The sequence below is a fragment of the Bactrocera neohumeralis genome, chromosome 4 (assembly GCF_024586455.1).
Source record: "Bactrocera neohumeralis isolate Rockhampton chromosome 4, APGP_CSIRO_Bneo_wtdbg2-racon-allhic-juicebox.fasta_v2, whole genome shotgun sequence".
Taxonomy (NCBI): Eukaryota; Metazoa; Arthropoda; class Insecta; order Diptera; family Tephritidae; genus Bactrocera; species Bactrocera neohumeralis.
The window spans coordinates 10,218,200-10,236,140 of record NC_065921.1 but is presented as its reverse complement, the minus strand read 5'-3'; the positions used below and the strand labels follow the sequence as shown (position 1 = coordinate 10,236,140).

The 17,941-nt window shown below is 32.7% G+C and overlaps 1 protein-coding gene across 1 annotated transcript in view; it reads right to left on the bottom strand.

Moving 5' to 3' along the window:
• The window catches only part of LOC126757577 (potassium voltage-gated channel subfamily H member 8), a 191,078-nt gene extending 173,471 nt beyond the window's left edge, over positions 1 to 17,607 (bottom strand). Inside the window, exons 1-2 of the mRNA XM_050471589.1 lie at positions 17,035 to 17,607; positions 10,201 to 11,013 (exon numbers count right to left, since the gene is read on the bottom strand). The gene's annotated coding sequence lies outside the window, so the exon portion shown is untranslated. The remainder of the gene's footprint in view (positions 1 to 10,200; positions 11,014 to 17,034) is intronic.
• Positions 17,608 to 17,941: the final 334 nt, after the last annotated feature.

Here is a 17,941-nt window from a genome sequence, read left to right as displayed (position 1 = left end):
TAGGTTGCATACAATTAAAGTATTGTTTAATAGAGAAAATCTTTGAAATTGCAAAATATTTTCCAAGTTTTAGAGAATAATTTTCTCCAATGAACTCTAGCGAAATTTTCGAAAAAAAAATATTCGGAGTCTGATCTGAAGTGTTGCCTTTATTCTCAAATGCCTTTTAAGCAGGTTTTTGAAAGAAGGAGCTACATGACTCGCAGACAGATGGGTTAAACTGGCAACTTAAAAGAACTCACCTGCCCTCTACAATGTGTCAAAAAAGACTGGCAGGCTTGGCAACATATCAATTCAAAATAAAGTGACACAAACTGTCTGCAATAAAACATTTTTTTCAAATTAAAGGCATGAAAGTATGTAATTCTATAATATTTTTTTATGAATTATGAGGCCAATTACGGTTTCCAACCCAACTACAGTTTGGTTGAAGTTTTGAAATTCGATGTTTTCAATATCAACTCAACCTGTCAAAAAAAAATTCAGTTGAAATGTTGTCGAATTTCAACTTTTTTGGGGTATCACGGTTTTCAATTCTGTAACAGTAGGGTTCACTAAGATAACAAAAGCTTGGGAAATGTTTCTTATATAAAAAATGGCTGAAGTAAAGTGTAATAAAACGTACTTAGTAATTTTAAGAGATTATAAATTTTGTTTTTACGACCAAATAGGCTTAGAAAAGGCGCAGAATTTGATATCCTCTAAGGGTGGTAAATTATCTCGGCCCTGATAAAGGTGATCTTGACAAAAAAACAAGCTTCCGCCTTCGGTAATTGATTGCAAATCACCACCCCCATTCTGCTGACAAAAACTTTTTCAAAGCAACCTAGCAATTAATAATCAATAGATAAATACAAAAAATATTATAAATAAAGATAAAAAGCATATTTTTGCATTTTTTATTACATTCACAAAAGAGCCTTTTTTCTTAGGAATCTCACCGTACGCCCACATCTTGCAATACATCTTTAAATGCAACATGTTTAAGGAAACCACACTCACACACAGACATCACAAAATATGTCACCTCATTTTTTCCTTTTTGCTATTTTCTTTTCATTGCGTCTGTCTCTCTTTTGTATTTCCTGTTGAATTCTCAGCAGCTTGCCTCTTACAGTGTTTTTTTTTGTTTTTTTCTTAAGCCACAGGTGGGTTGTTGTCATCTCTGACAGACAAGTGATTTTCATCTGTGACTGCTGTCACTACGAAATTGAATAAATTGAAAACAGCTGGAGGCGAAGAAGGATTACATGTTATGTATGAATGGATGAAAGGAGGAAATAGTAAAAAAAGAAGCTATGAAAAGATTGCAATTCAGTTCAAAGGATGCTAGGGATATAAGTAATAAAAGAACGAGGCATATTTATGAAAGCCAGGAATGCAAGTTCAAGGTAATATCAACGCTTATACAAATGTATACACATAATATGTTTGTATGTAAAAGTAACTGAATGACACATTTTCAAAAGGTTTATCGACTTTCTCGCCCAATTCTTTAAGTGAAACGCACGTATACACAAAATATTTAAATTTTGCCCAAGAAGGTGTAGCAAAATCTGTCGTCGCGCTCCTATGATTTACATGTTTTCAACTCACATATAAACATCTAATAAAATTCTTGCTAAGTCCGCCATTAGCTGTCTATAAAAGTGTGTTACTTCAGCAGACTTTCGCAGCCGTAAAATCAGTCGTAAAACAGTAACGCGTAAGTCCATAACACAGGGTGCACTTGGTGCTATGCAAATACAGCGATATCGTAGCAAAGTTACTAGGTACGTTTTACGATTACATACATATGTATATGTTCGTATGTATGTAATGTATATTCATGTACATATATGCGCAACAAAAGAGGGAAAAGTATATTAATGTCAAAGTTGAAGTTTTATTGGCATTTCAGCAGAAATTTACGACTAGAAATCTCTCAAAAATTGACAGTGAAAATCCGTTGAGCGTTTGGCATTTCCGATAAGCAGCCGAATGGTAATTAAATTACACGAAGATAGCGGCAAAGCACGTAGCGACAAAATTGAAAGAAAATAATCAGTTTTGGAGAAGAATATCGAGAGCAATGTGCGTGAGCAGGAAATAAAAACAAGAATATCCAGGCTCAAAATAGCAAAATTGTTTGCCAAAAATAGATATAAATATCAGAAAAATTACTTCTTTTAAAACGAACTGCATTTGGTAACATAAAAAAAATATTAATATTTCAAATCAGGTGGCAACTTCATCTGGCCAAATTTTATGATTAAAACTATTTAAATCGAAATCATTTCAAATCACAATAGTGCTAAATTTTAATACTTTGGACACTAAAAACTTAATTGAAATTTATTAAGGGTGGCAACACTGTTAAAATTTTTACTCAAAACTTAGCTTTTGGTAGCATACAAAGTTTCTTCAGGCATTTTGCTAAATTTTTACTAATTTAGACAAATTAGGTGGCAACTCCATAAAGCATCATTTTTATAGGCAAAAAATTGCATAATCTTTTTAGCAAAAAAATCACTCTTTAGATAATCATATTGTCAAATTTTAGTAAATTTCAAATTATTTCTTAATTAATGCAATTGGCAATATCAAAAAGATTTGTATTTTAAAAAAGGTGGCCGCTTCAAATGGTGACATTTTATATTAATACTTTCGAAATATAAGAAATTTATAATTACAATTGTGTTAATCGAAGTATTTTAATTATTTAATATATATTCGCAATTTTTTAAGTGTGGCAACACTATAGATATTTTTCCCCAAATTTTTCTTTAAATAATCATATTGTACAATTTTAATCAATTTTATGTTATTTATTAAATAATGAAATTAGCAATAAAAAAATTTATATTCCAAAAACGGTGGCAGCTTCAAATGGTGGCATTTTATATTAATACTTCTGACATATGTACATATGTTTGTCATAAGTAGTTCAAAATTGCAATTGTGTCAATTATAGTATTTTAATTGTACATATATTCGAAATTTATTGAGTGTGGCAGCACTATCGATATTTTTACTCAAATTAATAATTTAGTCACAAAATATTTCAATTTTGTCTAATTTTAATAAATTTAGTGCTACTTTAATTTTAAATGTTTTCTTAATTAATGCAATTGACAACAAAAAACAAAGAAGCATTTATATTTCAAATCAGGTGGCAGCCTCACATGGCGGCATTTTATATTAATACTTTCGACATATAAGTCATTTAAAATGACAATTGTGCTAATTTTAGTGTTCAAATTATTTAAATCATATGCAAAATTTAATAAATGTGGCAACACTATTTAAATTTTTATTCAAAACTTTACTCTGAATAGCATTGAAATTTTTTTTACACATTGCCAACTATGAAATTTTTTTTAACTTTGAAAAATTAAGTGGCAACTCTGTAATATATAATTTTCGTATTAAAAAATAATTTTTTAGATACTCATTCCTATCATTCAATCTTTAGTAAATTTTGTTTCATTCACAGTTCCTTTATTGGTAACATGTGGCAACCTTCCATTTGCAGCTGTAATATCTATTCTATAACATCAATTTCATTAGTTTCAATACCTCAGTTACGTGGTTAACACCAACCCAAATGCATTCCCTCGATAATGAAAAACTAATAGCAAAGCAGAGCACGTTCTAATTGGAAAATGAAAACAAATTAAAAATAATTATAATTTATGGAAACTCTATATTGCAGGTGCAAACTCCACCCACAAGCCTTAACCCACACACACGCACCTGTTTGTGCACAGCTGCGCGCACACCTTTAACATCACCTCAACCGTGTTGCATATATTTCCAACTCTCAACCAATCAAGAGTTCTTAGTTCAGTTTTTTAATAATTCTTTCACGTTTCTTGGCGCACTAGTCAATGGATTCCCACGCATGTTCGGGAAGCTAAATTAATGTCAATTAACTGTTAGCTGCCGTTGAAAATTGCAATAAAATTTAATTGCTTTTCATTGCGCCTTTTAATTAGCTGCTTTCTTGTTTTTCACACGTTGTTGTTGTTGATTTTTCAGTTCTCATATCTAAACTTTTATTAATTCATTTTGCGCACTTTTTTAATTTCATTTTCTCCATTAATGAATTTCCGTTGTGCTGCGCTCCGTTTCACTTGCTTTTTTCGTTCGCTTTGAGCTTTTAATTTAATTTATGAAGCGTTAAAATTCGCATTTTATTATTTATTGGCTCAATATCGATAAAAATTTCGTTTTTGGTTTGGATAATCGTCCATCCATCGCGCCTCAGTTGTGTGAGCGTGAGTGCTTTTTTCTTGATTTTATCATAGCTGTCATAGTGGGAAGAAAGCCAGTTGTAGGGGTTTCTAAGCAAATAATATAGTATCACTCCTTTCGAAGTATTCGAAGTCCAAGCCTACGCATTCTATACAATGCGCGTTCAATTTTGGAAGGAGCTCCTGTGGACTAATGTTCACAATCGAAAATTGAAGTTTAAGCCTTTAGTGGCGTCTGATTTGAAGCTAACGCACACAAATATTATAAAGAACCATAATATTCACCATTTTATTTCGATGACTTCACCTAAGGAGCTAAACGCTACAATTTAAGAGTGGTTTACGTCTCAAATGTACGATTCTTTTATCACGCTCGTTCAGAGCTTTTATAAATCAATAAAATCTCTCCTCACTACCAACCATATGTAGTAATGTATTAAGTAAGAGAGCGAGAAATGCTTCATCGGCAGTATTATTGCTCACTCAGGTGAGGTTATCTTCAGATATATGTAGAACATGCTATAAATACCGCTTAAATGCCTCACAAAAAATATCAGATTTCTGAAGTACTTATGCCTGTTGGGTACTTAAAAGAGTCCGCTTAAATCCTTCGTGCGAGTACTAAGCCCAAAAATTGTGGTATTTTAATGGGGTTCGGGTTTTACTGGCTTTAATAAGATTTCACAGCATCTTTCAGAAACGATATATCCGAACAAATAGTCTCTGAAAGCATTTTCTTTCGTACCTATTCTTTCTGAGCGCACAACTAAACGTAGGTAACAATTTTCTCTCAACCTCTCATATGCTCTCTTCTGTTTTTTCTGCTTCCAAGTATTACAGTAATTACATAAATCTTACAATGTATTGAAAAATTAATTTAAAATAATAAGTTATCGATTTAAAAAAATATTTTCGATTTAAAATAACAATTTACCTATTTCAATTTATCGGTTATCGATTTTAATTTCTCGACTAACTATTTAAAGCTTAATATATGGATAGGTGGGATTTAATCTTGCCCCTTAATCGCCAAATCACCAATCAGAGACAATCAAATTGATTTTACATAACATTGACGAGAAATCGGTTTAAAAGTTTTAGCTATCGATTTATATTTATCGATTATTGATTAATTTCCTGATTAAGTATTTAATGCATGAATAGATTGAATCTTATCTTGACCCTTAGTCCCAATCTCCCATAAAAGACAAGCAAATTGATTTTACATGACATTGCTCATAAATCGGTTTAAAAATATCAGTTATCGATTTAAAATTTTAAGTTATCGATTTAAATTTATCGACTGTTGATTAAAAAATAGAAACTATCCAATTAAAAGTAGAAGTTATCGACATAAATTGATAAATTATCGAAGTAAAATTATCGATTAAAGAGTTAATAAATTTATGAATCAATTGGAGGGCTCTTTTATATTATACTATATAATATGATAAGTGCACTCTTAAATGAACCTTAAATTCGATTTAAGCACTTAAATGGTATTTTTAGAGGGTATTAGGTATTTGAAATTAAAACAAACGCAAATAATGTTCGGCATACATAAGATAAATAAAGATATATGTACATATGTATTCTTTTTATTACAATCAAAAACCTTAACAAAGAATCTTTCAAAGTAAAATAAAACAAGCAAAGTCTTCATTAACAGTAAAAATTATGCAAATGTGAAAACCACGATTTAAAAAATTACTTTCGATTTTTTAGAACCACCTTAATGTGCACACATCTAATTAAAAATAAATAAATTTTTTTCAATAAAAAATGCATAAAAGCACTTCACACGCCACATATTTTTGAATTTAATTAACAATTTGATGTTAACATTTTGCCACGCATAAATAAATTTTATTTCCAAATAATCAAATTTTTTGTGTCCACGAGCCTCAAAGCTAAATGGCCGAAGTCTGTCTCTTGCAATGAATCATTGATTGGCGTGAAAATGCGCGGCATGCGCTTGTTATCTTTCAGCTTTTATTATTCATCGGCTAATATGCATATTTCGCTTTTTATTAAGCTTTGTGTTAACAGTTTTAGTGCATAAATTTTTTATAAGAATTTAACAACAGATCATAAAAAAGGTTTATAAAAAGTACATTAGTGAAAGTGAAGCAAAAATAATGTTTTTGTTCAATTCATGATTGGAATGTGAAGAATGTTCAAATTAATTTTTTTATGGTTGTATTTTAATATGCACATAATTTATTATGGAAACGCGCAAGCAATCAACGATTTAAAATCACTCATACGCCCGGGTAGACAACAGATATAAATATATCGTATAAGGGCTTATGTATGTATATTTAGCTGGTCTATTGCATTTTGAGCGCAAATTTTTTGTATAACGGTGAACTTTGTATATAAAAATTATATGAGGACAAAAACAACAATTTTTATAAAATTTTAACTGTTAACCTAAAAATCGTAATAAATTAAAAATAAAAATATGAATGACTTGTAAACGACATACACGGTACTAATAAGAAAAAACGTTAATTTTGGTTGGGCCACAGCTATAATACTCTTCACATTGGCATCTTTTATAACATTCAAGGGTATACAAAGATTGTTTTCTTGATATTTTTCGGTCAGTTTGTATGACAGCTATATGCTATAGTTGTCTAATCTGAATAATATTTTCGGAGATTGTAGTGTAGGCCCTAGAAATAATTTTCGCCAAATATAGCGAAGATATCTTGTGAAATAAAAAACGTTTCCATACAAGCACTCGATTCTGATCGACCAGTTTGTATGGCAGCTATGTGCTATAGTTGTCCGATCTGAACAATTTTTTCAAATATTGCATACTTGCTTTAGACAATAACTTTTGCCAAATTTCGTGAAGATATTTCGTCAACTAAAAAGTTTTTCGTACAAAAACTTGATTTGTTTGATCAGTTTGTATAAGAGCTATATGCTATAGGGCTCCGATATTAGCTGTTCCAACAAATGTGTTGCTTCGTGAGGAGAAAATAACAGATGCAAATTTTCAGCTAGATATCTCCAAAACTGAAACACTAATTCGCGTATATATAAACAGACAACTGAATATCATCGACTAAGCTCGTCATGTTGATTATTTATGTACACTATTATTTTATATATTATTTTATATATTATTTTATAATGCCTAAGTGTCCTTTAAGAATGTAAAACTACACAAAAACTCAGTTTGCGTACAATTAAGAGTTGCCTTTCTTATCCTCTTCAAACCTTTACTCTCACATTTCACTTCTCATCCATTTCGCTCTTCACTAATTTTTCCTTTCTTTGTCATTTCAGCTAGCCTTAAACATCATCGTTCTAAACATCATCGCCTTAATTATTATTTAATTACACAAGTTTGCCGTAATCTACACGTTCCACTCAAGCATTTCGAAGCGCTCAATTACACCTGTGTTACTTTACTCCCTTGTTGCTGTTGTAGTTTTCATGTCATACAAACTGCTGACATGCTAAATTATGAAATTATTAAATTTTACACTTCATTTAGCGGTGGCTGGCCTCAACTCTTACTGATGGAGGATCAGCTGGTGGCACGAGTTGTGGCCGACAGCTAAATACTTTTGTCCCGAGGGAGCATTCAAATTCACTTTGCACTTAATTATTTTAATATTCCGCAAAAATGTGTGAAAATTTAATCAGTGGAAGTAACAAAGTTGACCATTTCACTGTAATTATAAATACAATACCTAGTAAACTTATACCCACATATATACGTAGTACGTATACATATATAAATTGTGTGAGAATTTCACGGAAACGTTATTTTTTGATCGCTAAAAGCTTTAACTCATAAGACAATAAGACTATTAAATAAGATGCTAAAGGAAATTTCGTTGAAAAGCTGCTGAAATATTTATTTATATCATCGCTGGTTAACGTTAGTTTGATTTATGTGCCGGTTTTCGGCGATGAGTTGATATTGGTTCGATTTTGATGTGGCTTTTTTAATTTTCTGAGAGAAAATTTACCCCAAAAAATTCGGAATTGTAGATCAGGTTATAATTATTTGAGGTTAGATATCAAAAAATCGGATCAAAACCAAGGTTTTGAAATTTCAAAACTGAATCAAAAGTCAATTAATTTTAGTATACATCTTTCATGTAGCAGATAAAGAAATGAGGGACTAAAATACGATTTTCTGGATGATAATTGATTTTAAGGTGCTTTACCATCTGATCAAATATGACCCGGACTGATCCATTTAAACTGCGCGTGCAAACCTAATCAATAACAAGTAACGGGAAGGGCAAGTTCAAAAAGTAAAAAATGTTTTTGAACGGGTGTCACCGAACATTTTATACTCTCGCATGATAAAGTGATAATCGAGATTTCATTATCCGTCATTTACATATTTTTCAAATACCGTATTTGTGTAAAGTTTTATTCCAGCTATCATCATTGGTTCCTAATGAACATTGATTTGTAGTATCTTTAAATATGACTTGTTATTATACATAAGAAGGCATCAGATGGAGATGGAATTTTTCAAAATCAAATTTATATTGGAAGAAGGCGTGGTTGTGAACCGATTTCATCCGTCATTTACATATTTTTCAAATACCATTTGTGTATTTCGTCATCATGTCATCAGGGTGTTAAGAAAACATATATATACCGAATTTCATTGAAATCGGTAGAGTAGTTCATGAGATATGGTTTTTGGTCCATAAGTGGGCGACGCCACGCCCATTTTCAATTTCTAAAAACATCCTGTGTGCAGCTTCCTTCTGCCATTTCTTCCGTGAAATTTAGTGTTTCTGACGTTTTTTGTTTGTCGGTTAACGCACTTTTAGTGATTTTTAACATAACCTTTGTATGGGAGGTGGGCGTGGTTATTATCCGATTTCTTCCATTTTTTCCATTATGGAAATGCCTGAAGGAAACGACCCTATAGAGTTTGGTTAACATAGGTATAGTAGTTTCCGAGATATGTACAAAAAACTTAGTAGGGGGCGGGGCCAAGCCCACTTTTCCCTAATTGCGTCCAAATGTGCCAAATTTCCTTTAATATCTTTATTTATGGCTTAGTTATGCCACTTTATAGGTTTTCGGTTTTCGCCATTTTGTGGACGTGGGCAGTGGGCCGAATTTGCCCATCTTCGAACTTAACCGTCTTATGGAACCAAGGAATACGTGTACCAAGTTTCATCATGATATCTCAATTTTTACTCAAGTTACAGCTTGCACGGAGGGACGGACGGACAGACAGACATCCGGATTTCAACTCTACTCGTCACCCTGATCACTTTGGTATATATAACCCTATATCTGACTCTTTTAGTTTTAGGACTTACAAACAACCGTTATGTGAACAAAACTATAATACTCTCCTTAGCAACTTTGTTGCGAGAGTATAAAAATCGTCATGTTGTCATCAGAGTAAAAACAATGGATCTCAACATAGCTTCTGGATCGACTCGACGTAATTTGGTTAATGTTTTGGGTATGAAATGTGTCAATACTACAACTGAATATTTTACCAAAACAACGCCGAGTTGAGCTAAGGGTCCCATATTCATCAAACGCCTCATTTCTGATAACGAGATCATTTGTTTATCATTTTTTTACATTCTCACTCTCAAACCCTTGTCTCATATGCCTGACTGCAGAGCACATGTAATGATTACATAAATACAAGTTTCCTGTTAACACAAACAAGTCACGGGCACGAGTACAAGTACAAGTGAACAGAGGAAAACGAAAATAGCAACAATTCAGAGAAAAAGTATTAATGTGATTTAAATATTAACGGCAACAAACTCATTTGCATATGTAAATAGTTGCGGATGCACTGTGAAGAGCACTTGTATTGTACACGAGCAACCGCCCAAATCAACAAGGTTACAAGGGTGTATATGGAGGTGCTACGAATAAATTGATGTAACAACAGACAGATAAGAAAGTCTTAATAGCAAATTTATATAAATGAAGGCACACTTACCTTTTTACCAGCGTGAGCGTTGTAGGAAGCTGGACTCACACGCTGCCCGACGTCAAGCTGTTGTGCAACAGATGTAACACAGCCGCTTAGATCAGCTTGTATGACGGTTTATTTTATTATTATGTAATTTTATTTCTTTATATACTTTTCTTCGTGCTTTTTGTTTACTTTTCTTTTACTTTTTCTTGTGCTTTTTATTTGCTTTTCATTTCTTATTTTTTGGTTCAATTTTTTCTCTTTTGTTGTTGCACGTTTGGCGCTGCTTGCTGAAGTAGTGGCGCGTGTCAGCAGGAGCTTTGTTGCTATTGTTCTTTTATCGTTTTTGATTGTAATATTTGTTGTTGTATCTTTAGTTGATTGTAACTTTTTTCGCTGCTCTTGCTGTCAGCTGATAACAAAATGCGCGCTTTTTTGCGCTTAACACTCGGTTTTTCTCATTCTCTTCTACACTTTCCTACACATTTTCCTTGCGGATCATCTTTTCCGCGCATGAAATCCTACGCTTTATATGATTTTTCGCTTTTGTTAAGCAAATTCTGCCGCTTTTTATATTTTTCCGCGATTTTTTTTTTGTTCTCTGCTCTGTCGTAAATCTGCCACGTCTAAGCGCTACAATAACAAAGCACATCAATCACATTAGCGCCAAACGAGACGTGGACGTCGTCTTTGTCATGCTTAGTTGCTTACTGTACATATATGTATTGCGCACTGGTGCTTGCTTGCTGCTTTATTACAAGCTCTAAATATACTTCACTGCGTATGATATGAATTTGTTGTTGTTGTCGCAAAATTTCCATATATATTGTATAGTGGCTGAATGGTTAAAAGCAAATATTAAAATTTAGTATTCACTGCAAGCCTCACAAGCACGAACTAAACGCATACAAGCACATTTATTCTTGTATGCGCCTTAAAGTATGCAAATGTAAGCGAAAAATGTAAGTTTGCGCTTGATTGTCGTTAGTGCTGCGCCTTTTCTGCATATTTTTGTATGCATGGAAGCATATACATACATACATACATACATTCATACACACATATATACATATATATGTGTATGTGAGTGTGTTTGTGCTGCTGTGTACACTTCAGCAGCGCTTTGAAGCAAGCGCCAGCAGCCGCCACCGCCACCGCCGTCGGCATCAAATTTACAAATGTTTTGATTTCACTTTTCCTCCACCACCACAACAATGCACACACATAAATGTATATTTATTTAATTTCCTTTGTGCATATGATTTTATGCGCGCTTTTGTTATTATTTTCCGTCTCTGCTTTCGTTTGCCGAAAAAATGTGTTAAATTTCACTTTCAATTGGCAACTGTCATCCGGCATTTACAGTATTTATTGTCGCCAGCCACCGCTTGCGGCTTGCTCTCAGTACATAAAAATCAAATGCACGCTTTAAAGCATTTTTTTGCACACATACAAGTATAAATGTTTGCTTGCTTGTGCAATTCCCCAGCGTTTACCCAATTTCACTTAAACAAATTGCGCACATAAATTCACACAGCATTTTCCGTCATTGTCATATTTATGCGTTTTATGCTGCGTTTTGTGCAAATTGTAATTTAATGAGTTTTGAAGCCGCTTTTGTTGGCGAAATAAGAAAATGAAATAATATTCAGCCTGTCAAAATGTGTGTTGGAAAGAGGAGGAAAAAGGACATGATTAAGATTTATTATGTGCATGAGAGAAAATTATGAAAAAATGCTGCTTAGAAGCTATAACGGTTTTGCTTTCCACAAATTTTGTGTGCCAAAAATTAAACAGTAAGGATTTGGATTTGTTTTGGGTTTAACTTGTCATTGGGCAGCTGGGCGTATACGTAACATTTCATAACAAATTGAAAAAAAAGCAAAAACAAGATAAACCCTTAATTTTGGCTGCATATAAGATATGTAGGCATTAATTCCTAACAATACCATTCACAGGTGCATTTCTTGTAGTATAAAAGGGTATAAAAATATATTTAACTTGATTATGATCTATAAGTTTGTATGGCAGCTATATGCTACAGTGGTCCAAACTCGAACAATTTGTTTGGAGATGGTAGCATTGTCTTTAAAAATATTCTATGTCAAATTTCATGAAGATATCTCGTTAAATAATTTGTTTTCCATGCAAAAACGATATTTTCATCGTTTACTTTGTAAGGTAGCTATAAGCTATAGTGATCTGATATTGATAGTTCCGACAAATGAGCAGTTTCTTGAAGAGAGAAGCACGTGTGCAAAATTTCAAATACATATCTTAAGCATGAGATACTAATATCAACCTTTTTCCAGTATGAGAAGGTTTTGGACCGTAGAATGTAAAAAGTGGAGTAAGAAAAAATGGTTCATTGAACTGTAGTAGATTTTATAGAACGAATAATATGGTTGCTGTAAACTATGGACGCTCTGGTGAAATGGCAAAGATAAGGCACTCGCACTACTCAAAATATTTATTCCATTACTGATTTATTTAAGCGATAAGGACCTAAAGAGATTCAAGAGCTGCTATTTCATCCTGAAAAAACAGCGGTTTGTTGTAGCTTGTGGGCCGGTGAAATCGTCGGTCCATATTTCTTCGAAAATGATGCCGTTGAGAACATAATTGTCAATGGCGACCGTTATTGCGCCATTATAACCGACTATTTGATGCCTGAAATTGAAGCTCGTGATCCCGGCGACATTTGATTATGACAAGACTGCTCCACTTCCCACACAATGCATCAGTTAATAAATTTATTGAGTGATCAATACGGTGAATACATAATTTTACGTTTTGGGCCGGTCGATTACCCACCAAGATCGTGTGATATCACACCGTTAAACTTTTTCTTGTGAGAATATGGAAAGTCAGGCCTTGGAGTAAAACATCTCGCTTGTCATTCGCCAGTTTCCAGTCGAAATGCCGAACGAGTCATCGAAAATTGGACTCAACGAATGGACATAGCCGCGGTCAACATTTGAAAGAGGTAATCTTCAAAAACTAAATGCCAAAGAATGAACATTCCCCATTAATTTTTTTTTTTAACTAGGGAACCTCGAAATAACTCACCATGCCAGCAACTTATTTTTGATACCAAATGTGGTACCAAACACCAGTGGAAATTCTCACTGATAAAGCTTAATCTTTTTGACTACCAGAAAAAGCAACAAACTTCTCAGAGAGCTACATAAATCAATCATGGAAGCTCAAATCACCCTACTGAGGTGGATGACGTACTATGAAGTCCGTAGATCGGAAATCTAAACTCACATTTAGCTAATTTTTAGGCGACGAGTTTTTACAGGCTTGTTCAAGTTACAATATTGACAAGCGAAGTTATAAAGCTACAGGCTTGAATTGAAACTGTACTGTTCATATATTTTAAATCACTTTTATTTTTCATGCATGAAATTAGTTTCTTTGCACTTTAACTGTAAGTCCCGATTCAATTTTTGCTTCCAACACTTTCAAAAGCATCGAGCAGTCTTTAAATGTATTGTATTTTCGATTTTTGCAGTCTAAGTGAAATTTAAATTTTTACAGAAGTATTGAATTCGAAACAGTAATCAAGTTAAAAGCTTACAATTTACCGTCATCTCTCTTGCTCATTTTTTTGCTCTTCTATGCACAGTAAGTATATATAATTTTAATAACGATTCAATATGTTCACACTAAAAGAAATTTCAAAGGCTTTTAACTAAATTACATCTATTTTTAAAACTCAATCGCAATATATTTTATTGCAACGGGTAACCCAAGTATATGTAGGTACTTTTTTCAATAGCTGGTTTTTTTGACAGATCACGTGTGAGTCGTGTCAAGCTGTCATGTTATTTTTGTTCAGCATTGTTTGGCATCTCATAGTGGAACGACTTACGTCTGAACAACGTTGTCAAATCGTTCAACTTTATAATGCAAATTTGCGTTCTGTAAAAAATGTGTTTTGCGCGCTTCGCTCAACTTATAGTCAACCTAATGGGCTCAGCGTACTATTCCCAACAACATCACCCATCTAGAGACCCCGCATTCATTATTGGATACTATTCTACCGAATACACCACATCCAGTGAAGAAAATATAGCAGCCGAAGCTGAGAGAGTAAATGAAGACCATGGAGAGTCGATTTGGCACCGTTCGCAGCAACGCGGAATGACATATGGAACGACGTATGAAAAGCGTACAGCTTGAGCACGAACAGAAGCCGCTCAACCTTCCCAAGCGACATCGCTTCGGTCTACAGGCTCATCAACTCGGCGACATTTGATTTCAACAAGACGGCGCCACTCCCCCACATCGCATCAATCAATGGATTCATTGAGAAAACACTTCGGTGAGCAGATGATTTCATATTTTTCCCCATTATAGTTGAAGTTTCCGTGTTTTTTCTTTAAAAAAGTAGGGAATTTCGAAATAGATCATCCTTTATATTATACAACGTGGTTGTATTTTTTTTTAGTTTCAGCGAAGTTTAATGCATCACAAATGTACGGATAACGAATTATTGTTGGAACAACACATGATTTATAATGAAAATGAATGTCATCGGAATTATGTGACTTGATTTTTTTTAAATAACTCCGAAAATCACCGTTTTATATTATTTTATGAATTCCACATACTGTAAAAAATTAAATTTCAATTTGCTTCACTTTCTTAAATTTATACGGTGAACAGTGTACCACCATGCTTGTAACACTTAAGGGAAAACGTCTGAGGTTTACAAAATATATACATAAATCCTCAACGTGACGAACTCAGTCGATTAAGCTGTGTCCGCGAACATACGCAACCAAGTCACTGAGTTTTTGAGATATCGATCTGGAAATCTACACTTGTTCTTTTCTATCTAAGAAGCTCCTCATTTGTTGGAATCGCCGACACCGGACTACTCTATCATATAGCTGTCAGCTAAACTGAACGATCAAAATCCAGTCCTTGATAGGCTTTTATTTTATTTGTCAAGCTATCTTCACAAAGTTTGCCATGACTTATTGCTTATAGGAACGCGCAACCTGAGAACAAATTGTTTAGATAGGGCCACTAGAGCATAGCTATATGCGATAAATACTGATCGATCGAAACTAAGTTGCCATTCTCAAAAAAAAAATTTGATAATATATTTTCGCGTTATTTGACAAAGAGTATTACCCAAAACAACGGTATAAGTAGTCCATAAATGTAAGTTGCTCATATAGCTGGAAATACAAACTGACCGACGAACTGATCAAAATCAAGTTCTTGCGCGGAAAGTTTCTTATTTGTGTTAAGGGATTTTTGTTTTTGTATTTTTTTTTTATTTACATTTTTTTAACTTATTTTTTTATAATATTTTATATCAATATTATAAATTATTATTTTTTATTTATTTATCTTAACTTATATTAAATTATTTTTTATTACTTTTATTTTTTTTCATCTTACATTAATTTGTATTATTTTTTATTAATTTTATTTATAATAATATATTTACTTTTATTATTTTATTTTATTTTACCGAAGTTAACGTTTTTTGTTTTTCCTTAATTAACGTTTTTTTAACTTATTTTATTTTATACTTTATTAAAATTATTTTATTTTTATTTAAATTAATTTTTATTAATTTTATTTTATTCCATTATATTTTATTTTGTTTTTATTTGTTTTTTATTATTTTTTTGTCATTACATTTTATTTTTTTATTTTATTTTATTATATTTCGTTTGTATTTATTTTATACCAAATTTTATTAATTGTGTTTTAATTTTTTTTTACTTCACTTAATTTTTTAATTTAATTTTTTTTTTATTTTATTCAATTTTTTTTTTTGTTATTTTATTTTTTTTATTTCACTTTTTTTTAAATCTTTTTAAATTTTTTTTTTAAATTTTTTAATTTTTTTTTTTTTATTTTTTTTTTTTTTTTTATTTTTTATTTTTTTTATTTTATTTTTTTTTTTTCTCTTTATTTTTTTGTATTTTTTTTTTTTAATTTTATTTTTTTTTTTTTTTTTATTTCATTTTATTTTATTTTGTTTTATTTTATTTTATTTAATTTTTATTTATTTTTATTTTATTTTATTCTATTTATTTTTTTGTTAGTTTATTATAACACAAAAAAATAAATTTAATTTGCTTTTTTTATGTTATTCTATATTATTCTATTTTGTTATTATTTTATAATATTTTTTATTTATTTTTTATTTTATTATATTTTTACCAAAAAGTTTCATCATTCTCAACTTTTTCTACAATAATTTAATTTCGCTTATTTTTTTCTTATTTACACCAAAAACATTTCACTGCGCTTTATATTTCTCCATTCGCTATAAACTTTTTAATGAGTTATGTCAACTTGCAACTGCCCTAACAAAGCTTCGCTTACGCCAGACTATTCACTGTCGAAAATTGTCACATTTCTGTTCGGGACAGTCACCAAATTTTCACCATTCTTTTACATAGAATTTCTTTTCGAAAACACCACGCCAACAGAGGCAACAGCGCGCGCAGGTGGGCAGTGGTAGCTCAGCTGTTGCTGCTTCTTGCAAGGCCAAGGTAACAAGCAACAACACAAAACACACACACTCGCACGTGTTTCTGAATAAGAATTTGATTTCTCGCTATTTTCAAGCACTGAAAACAACAACAGCAAATAGTACTATGTAAATGGGAATGGGAACCACTGTTATAACGGGTTTGCGCGCCTCGGTCCTACACTTGGCTTGAATATTTGGGGGTTGCAAGCATTCAGTCACGCAGCAGCAGCAACAACACCAACAGCAATCACACGCACTTTCTGCCATCTACCGTATGTTGTTGTGGAATTAATTTATTTTTGTTTTTTGTTGTTTTCTTTTTTGTTATTGTTGTTGTGTTTTCTTACGTTCTTTCTTTCTTTTTTTGAGCTGTCGATGGCACGTCAGACGCAGAAATTAAATTTTTTGGCTTTCGATTGGGGAGAGCAGCAGCAAACATATAGCCTTTGGCTAATTTAGATGAAATTCACTTATTTCACTTTCTCTGCGCACTTTCACTGGTGCTCCATTGACTTTTCACTTTCATGAAATATTTGATTTTCGATTAAGAATTCTATCAACAAACGCTTTAAACGCTTTTTGCACAGCAATATTCAAAATTACTACGACACATCAACATATGTATGTATGTGTGTATGTGAGCACACACATACGCATGTACACACAAATTTGTACGCACTTATGTATGTATGTGTGTGTTTAAGTACGTTGTCGTTGGAAGTGAGCGCCTCCCAGCTGGGTTGCACTGCGCTTTCCCTTCTCTGTGTATGTGTGTGTGTGCGTGCGGATGTACACTTCCGGCTGAGTTTCACTTTGGACCGCTTTGCGATTTCGTCCGTTAACCACGTCCGTTCTTGAAAGCAACACGTCTGCTACTGTTGCACAGCGCACGAGATGGCAACTTGTGGCTGCCGAGATGCCGAAAACGGGACCGATGTGGATGCTGCTGCCAACACGTCGAACAACCACTCTGACTCCGTTGATGCTGTTGCTTCTAAACCCTGACAATATTGTTGCTGTTATTGTTGTAGCGTGATTATTCGTTTATGTGTGCAACAACAACAGCAGCAATCAGCTGTTGTGATGCTGCGTCGCCTCGCCAGTGAAGTCTCCAATAATAAACAGATGAAAGCTCTTGAGAGGAGAGCTCGAACATAGTGTGAAAGTGAGAGCAAGTAAGCTCGCGAATGCTGTGCAGCACTGATACCTCTTATCAGTGGGCCTCCGTTTTTGACCTCTCACAACTTCAATAAC